This window comes from Bufo gargarizans, chromosome 5 (genome assembly GCF_014858855.1).
Source record: "Bufo gargarizans isolate SCDJY-AF-19 chromosome 5, ASM1485885v1, whole genome shotgun sequence".
NCBI lineage: Eukaryota > Metazoa > Chordata > Amphibia > Anura > Bufonidae > Bufo > Bufo gargarizans.
The window spans coordinates 206,154,512-206,162,253 of NC_058084.1; the positions used below are offsets into that span (position 1 = coordinate 206,154,512).

Sequence of the window (7,742 nt, forward strand, 5' to 3'; positions counted from 1 at the left end):
GAAGGGGGTTTCACCTAGCGGGGCTGAAGTGGTTAATGTGCGTTAAACAATAATTTTCTATTATAAATTACGGTCTTTTTTTTTTTAAAGTAAAGAAAACTTTAATTTAGTGCTCTAAAGTTTTCAGAGCAGCCATTTACAATGAACCAAAATAAGTAAATTTCCTAACGGCAAATTACTACCTTAAATACTGGAGTGCGATAAACAAAATTCTCATTTTTACAAACATACAACATATTGTTTCATGTAAAACTTAATCTGTAAGAATGTCTCATCTGCTTAACCACGTCCGACTAGCCCCAATCTTCGTCCTCCTCCGCTGCCGCCCGCGCTGCAGGTTGTGAAATGCCAACATTGCTGTAACCGTTGTCCTCCTGGAAGTCACCTCTCTTCCTGCTATCCACTGAAGCAAATTTGCTTGGCTGTGAACTAAAGGTTGGCATGCCATGGGCACTGAACGCCATCTCTTCAAGCCAAGCAGGTACTGTCACGAACTATGGATCCGATTGCTCCGGATCCCAGAGCTGTGACCTAGTGGTCTGTGACGGAGTCTGCGCACACACAGAGACCTCACGTGACCGGGGTATATCTTAAAGGACAGGATGAGCTGGGCCTGGTATAGCCTTTATGACCTTTTATAGCCGGCATCACAGAGTAGTGGTAATAAAAGTGTCCATCTATATCATAGGTGACCCAGGCTTCAGGCTTCAGGAAGATGAGAGTTCACAGTTTTTTTACATATGCCAGAAGCATATAAGATGGCTACCCAGAGGAATTATGTATGTATGCCGGCACAAGGTACCTCCTGGTGAGCATCGGTTAAAACTTTCACTAGTCCACGGACAATTTTTTGCTCGTCATCACCAATCTTATTAAAAAAAGAAATGGCTTTTCCAGTGTTGCCGCAGCGTCCGGTTCGGCCGATCCTGTGAACATATTCGTCAACATCGCCAGGGATGTCAAAATTTATCACATGAAGGACGTTCTCGATATCTAATCCTCTGGCAGCAACAGACGTGGCAACAATCACAGGACACTGTCCAGAGCGGAAGTCGCCCAGAGCTTTCTCCCGCTCTCTTTGCTCTCTGTCCCCATGAATGCTTGTGCAGGGGATTTTTTCTTGACAAAGAAATGTTGCAATTAAATCCGCCATCTTTTTGGTTTTCACAAAAACCATTGTGCGCTCATGGCCTATGAGTTGTAAAAGTTCCAGCAGTTTAGCCTGTGATGAACTGCGACCGCCGCGGCCACAATACGCCACGAAACCGTAACAGATTCTAGGTCTTGGTTATACTCAGAGGGTAAATTCACAATGCACTCAGAAACAGGTTGTACCTTTCCTCAGAAATAGCGTACACTGTTCTTTCTAGAACTCCTGTCTGGCTTTCTATCCCAAGGCCCGGATGCCTAAATGGTGGCTTAAATCCTTGGTAATTGTATCTTCCTCAGGTATTAGATTCTTGCTTTATTTTCTAATGCATCTGCCCATCAGGGTTACTTATCTTTCCCTGGGATTTCCTTACTTGTCTGTTGAAGGACTGTGGGTTTCTCCCAGGAGGTTCTGTCCTGCTACTGGGGTGACTTCAGAGCATTCCTTGACTTGACAACAATTTTCTTACATCTTCCATAAAACCCATGTCCAGCATACGATCAGCTTCATTCAGAACAAGGTATTTCACTTGGCTCAACCCAATCTTCTTCTTGTTAATAACGTCCAGTAACCTCCCAGGTGTCGCACAAAGGATGTTGCAGCCTTGAAATATCTGGCGCAGTGAATTAGACGTTTGTGTTCCTCCATAGATTACAACTGGACGAACGACAGTTCCGTATGCAAATTTCCAAGCATCTAGGTAAATCTGATTGATCAGCTCTCTGGTAGGAGCAACAATTATGGCTTCTGGTTCCTGAAGATCTTTAAACTGACTCTGTCGGAATATTTATGCTGTCTCCGATTGACAGTCTATGCCTTCTTATAATAATACCCCTCAATTATATTTAAAATCTATTTAGTACTTGATTTCTCTTAGCCGACAAATGTTTGTTTAAACCCAAATCTGGTTTATCTTTTATCTATATAAAGATATATATATTATCAACCATACTGGTCTAGAACTGAATTCAGTTCCTTGGAGATAATACCGTGCTTTCACTAGTATATTTTCAATATCCCTGTATTGGATTAATTTTCAGGATGATGCTGCAGGTACACCCCAATCTTATTCCAAAACAGATACTATACACAAAGTATGGTTAATTGAATATATATATATATATATATATATATATATATATATAGATATGTATTATATTAATTAATTATCCTATAAAATATAGGTAAGGTTATACTATACCAAAATGTCAGATAGCAAAAATCAGTTTCAATGGTTCTAAGATGGCTGCCTCCAATGACTGAAAAGGTGGTCAGGGCTGGATCTGGTCTTTTGATGATGTTCAGAGAGAGAGCTATGGAGCTCTAGAGATCGATCCTTTCTGTCAGCCCATACCATCTTTTTATCCTATCTTAGAAAGGGCTTGGCCAAGTTTTATCATTAACTAGTGACCTCACTTTATAATCAATATAACCTCCCTCTAGTATTTTACCCTAACACTAGATGGCACTAGTATTCCATACAAAAATCGAACCACTCACTTCTTTCTCTTATCTAATATACTAGCAATAAATGTTATCTAAGGCTTCAGACAAAACCTTGAGAAGATCTTGAATAGACAATGGCTTTTTTACTTCGTCAACCACCTGGCTTATCCTTGTACAATGTTATATTGGCCTTTTCAATAAAATATAATAATAATGAACTGTTATAATTTTTTGATCTATTGTATATGTAAGCGATGAATACACATGCTGTACTTGGGGGTTCAATCTGTTTTTTTTATACTTTTATAATCGGTCTTCCACATCCCCATCTGTTAAAAAATTTTGTCTGCTGAAATATAATAACTTGACACTCTATTACTGCTTAGTTATGCCAAACTTTGTGTAGTAATTAGAATACTACTTTAACTTACCTACTGCATGCTGATCTTGGCCTGATACTTCAGAATTCTGTGTAGTCATTATACTCCACCGTTAGCATTGACTTCTTCTATTGTCCTGATCATTGAGAGTTATGTGTAGGCCGTATAATCCACTGTTAATATCTAGCTACTGTGGATTCTGCTGCTGTCTGTTCTGATCATGGCGAGTTAGGATTCAGCCTTTTGAGAATACACATTACCCGCTGCAGCATGTCCTGCTGAGTTAGGATGAGATTATACTCAACCGTTAATATCTACCAGCTGCAGATGCTGTCTGTCATGATCATACAGAGTTATGTCAAGCTAGTTGTTTGTCCTTTGTAGCTATGTGAAGTCCTTATACAACACCATCAGCTGTCCTGATAAAGTTGATTTTTCAATTTACAAATCAACCTACAATGTTAACTTTACCAACGGCTGCTGTCCAGATGAAGCTGACTTGTATGCCTCAGAATATAACGTTAGCTATAACTGCTGCTGCTGTCCTGATCAAGTTGATTTGTTATGTATATACCTCATAATAAAACACTATAAATACCTGCTGCTCCTGCTGCTGTACATTTAAAGGTGACTTGTAGCCCTCAGAATACTATAGCTCTACCTGCTGCTGCTGTCTTGATCAAGTTGATTTGTTATGTATATGCCTCATAATACAACACTACCTGCTGCTGCTGTCATGAAAAAACGTATTTATGTGTAGGCCTTATACTACACTATTAAGATGTACCTACTGCTGTTGCCTGTCCGAACCCTGCTGACTTTCAACATGGACTAAAGGCTCCTTTACTGATAAGTCTGCAGTTAAAATTATACAAAAACATAACCTTATAGAAAAAAAAAGTATGGAATCAATATAACTTAAGAAAACTTTTTTAATAACAAAAAAATTAGAATAAAATTAAGGGAACTTTTGCAGTTCTTCCTGCAGGCTTGCGAGCTCCTTCAGGTCCTCCCCATATTGGCATTCAAATTCCTGCAGCATTCTTTGGGATTTTTGAATGAGGGCTCCTAATTGCCTGATTTTCCCATGCCTTATTTGCATTAGAGCAATTTTAGCAGACATTTTCTTGATTACTGTTATGAAAACACAAGAGATAAATATATCAATTAACAATAAGTCATTTATAGAATTTTGTGTAGTATGTAGTTAAGTGCAGAGAATTTGAGTGTCATTTTTAAAGTATACCATAATAAATGTAGTTATATATTAGATTATTTAGTGACATTTTAGTAGTTTTAAATAAAATTTGTTGTGTTATATAATATTAGTTTATGTAGATTAAAGAGTTATTGTGCATGTCTGTTGTTTGATATTACTGTGGTTTTTGTTGTCCCATTATTATTGTTAATTTTATGATCTTCATCACCTGCTATATAATTGTAGGGTGCAGTGTTTCATGACTTTCAAAATTGCTCCGTACTATTTTTGTGCCAAATATAAAATATTTGCCCTGGGGACAAAATGGCTCATTAACCGTGGTCTAATAGCTGATCTACTAGTCCAGAGCAGCTAGCCAATTATATAAAATAAGGCTTTTTCAGGTATTTGTCAAACACCTGCTGTCTAGATCTCTCCTATTGGACGTATTTCAAAGACATAAGCATTGCTGCTACGTAGCTGAAGGGTGGGGGGGGGGGTAGGTGTCATGTGGAGGTGACAAATGCTAAAAAAGACTGTACGACAGCACCTGTTGCCTTAGAGGTGAAGCAGGGGACACCAGTGTTTTGTTCCCCTGCAAGCGCTGATATTGGCTGTTACAACTCTACAGCCAATTAAATAAATTAACATATGTGGTGGTGTTCAGGTGAATTATAGGCTAAAAGTTGAACTAAATGTGGGGTGCATTTAGTCCTGTAACCACTTATTTAATAAAAAAAAAAATGTGTGTAAATTCATTTTTTTTTTTTTTTGTCAATTTGAAAGTTTTTTTCTAGAAGACAATCGTTGGCTCATTATGTAAATTGCAGATTGATCTAATTGCTTAGCATATTCATTGAGGGGTGTAGTTTGCCTAATTGAATAACTTTGTTTTGTTTTCAACTCTAGGGTCACATAAGGGTGTCTTCTCTTAACATGCGACATAGCTTCCAATTACCATTAATTTAAATCCTTTAGCCTAAAGTCATATTGTGCTCCTTGCAGTCTGAAGCCTGCTGTGCGACCAAAGTTAAGGGTTTTGTGCACAACTGTTTGTAAATATACATATTGTTTGTAATACGTTTAAGATTTTTTTATGATTTAAACACTACAATGTTTTCAAATAAAATAGTTCGTAATTTATAATTTGTTCAAATTATTTTAATTTTTTTAACATTTTAATAGATTACCGTTGGACAATTAAATCGTTAACAGACTTTATAGGATAAATTTGGATTAAATAGAGGGTGTGTGGTTTCTGAAATGGGGTTATTTATTTGTCGCTGACACTATGTAGGCCTCAAAAAGTGACTGCATAACCAAACTGTTATTGAATTATATTTCTGTTAATAAATTATATAAACATGATATATGCATATGGCGATTGTAAATTTATACATTTATTTAATCTCTATTAATCTATATTGTAGCATCAATTGAAATTTTTATTTTGATTATATCATTTTATTTCTAATATTTTTTTAGATTAGTTACTTCTTTAACAAAGATGCCATTAAAATTTTGACTAAGTTTTACCACTGTCATGAAGTACAATGTGTAACGATAAGATAGAACTATGCCCGTGAACAGTAAACTCGTTTTAAAGTTATTAGCACAAACATAGATACCGTTTAATATTTAAGAAAAATGTTTAATTAGCGTTAAAGTAGAAATGGGCATGGGGTACTGAGGGTTAATGTTTCTAAATATGTGATGTATACATAATTACAATGATGTGTGCACATATTTACCCTCCTGGTGCGGGGTGGTAACCAACGCCTCATCCTCTTCTTCAAGGAGCTGGGGTGGCGATCTCCTCCTCAGCAGGAGCTGGGCCAGATGTTTTTGGCCCTTGAGAGGGTCCGGGCTCGTCAGACACCTCCACAACAATCCCCACATCAGGTGGGTTGGTGGCACCTCGAGGACTGTGGGAGGGGCCCGCCTGCTCATCCTCCTCTGTGGAGACCTCCACTACATCCAAATCCGCCGTGGTTAGATGGCGGCGGACCGTTGGCGCTGGAAGCCCTGAAATCACACAACATTTGGATTTAGGCTCAATTTAAACGTCCGTAATGTCTTTTTCATATCCACCCACACAAAAAAAAAAAAAAAGCACACCGGCAATGTGCGTGACGCATTTTGAAGACCGCACGTCAATGTCAATAATATAATATGACTATTCTTGGCCTCAATTGAGGACAATAATACAAGGATTATTAATAAATATCATCAGAAATACAGCAAAAAGTATTTGTTAGAAGGTGTAAATATTATATTTAATGTTAATGTTATAAGATCAGATTGTATTGCGATTGTGTGTGGGGTCTGATCAATCGGACATTGGCCAGCTGAGCTGATATGTACCTGTCTAGGGTACTTATTACAACAATGATGAATATCTAATCAGACATCATAAAAGACGAAGTTATATTTAGTGCAAAAATATATTCGTTCTTTTTTTTTTTTTAAGAACTGAAATGTGGACCCAGAAGTGCGGGTCCGCTTTTCTGGAGACGGAACGCACATCGTGCGGCCCCCTTAGAGATGAATGGGTCCTCAAGTCAGTTCAGAAAAAAAAATTATGAAATTGAGCACTTGTGAATCGGGTCTTGGCTGTCACGCACGGCATCTGCTCGTGTGAAACAGCCCTAATACAGATTGATGATTGCTGTTTATCTAGATATACACACACACACACACACACACACATATATTTATTATTATGTGTGTGTGTGTGTGTGTGCAAAGTACAAAATCAGCCGGTTACATCATACATCACTACCGCGCTGTGTGGATAAATATATATATATATATATATATATATATATATATATATATACACACACACACACTCTCACAGCAAGATAGAGATATATGAGGTAAAGGGATGATTTGCTATGTTTCACAACAGGTAAAAATAAGTAATAATTTGTAACGGGTGATAAAAAAAAAAAAAGTACCAGGGCAGACTCTCTCACTGAGCTCTTTGACCCAGTCCGGGTGCCTCCTTTTCAGGTCTGCCCATTTTTTAACAATTTTTCATTTCGTCGTGGGTCCGCCCAAATTTTTTTTGTAAGGCCTTGACGACCCCCACGACAATCGCCCTCTTCTCGGCCTGCTTCCGGGTCCGGTCATAACCCTTCTTCAACATGCGCTGCAGGATAAAGATGCAAACATGTATTACAAAATTTAGGAAATACAAGGATTATTAATAAATATCATCCAAAACACAGCAAAAAGTATTTGTTAGAAGGTGGAAATATTATATTTAATGTTCACATTATAAGATCGGATTGTATTGCGATTGTATGTGGGTGGGGTCTGAGCAATCGGATATTGGCCAGCTAAGCTGATATGTACCTGTCTAGTGAAGCGACGGTACGATATGGGGTGCACCCTGGGTAACGCTAAATGAACCAGCAAATAATGGCAGGAAGAAATTTTTAATTTTTCTCCAGACCAATAAGACATGGGGCCAGATTTATCATTAGCTCAAGTCAGAATAATGGAGTGAAAAAGTCGCAAGAAAATGAGCAAACGATAAAACTGCGCACAAATTTGCGACTTT

General features: G+C 37.8%; 1 pseudogene; it reads right to left on the reverse strand.

Annotated features, from left to right (window-relative positions):
- Positions 1-293: 293 nt before the first annotated feature.
- LOC122939382 lies at positions 294-3,248 on the reverse strand (annotated as a pseudogene).
- Between the last annotated feature and the right edge of the window lie 4,494 nt (positions 3,249-7,742).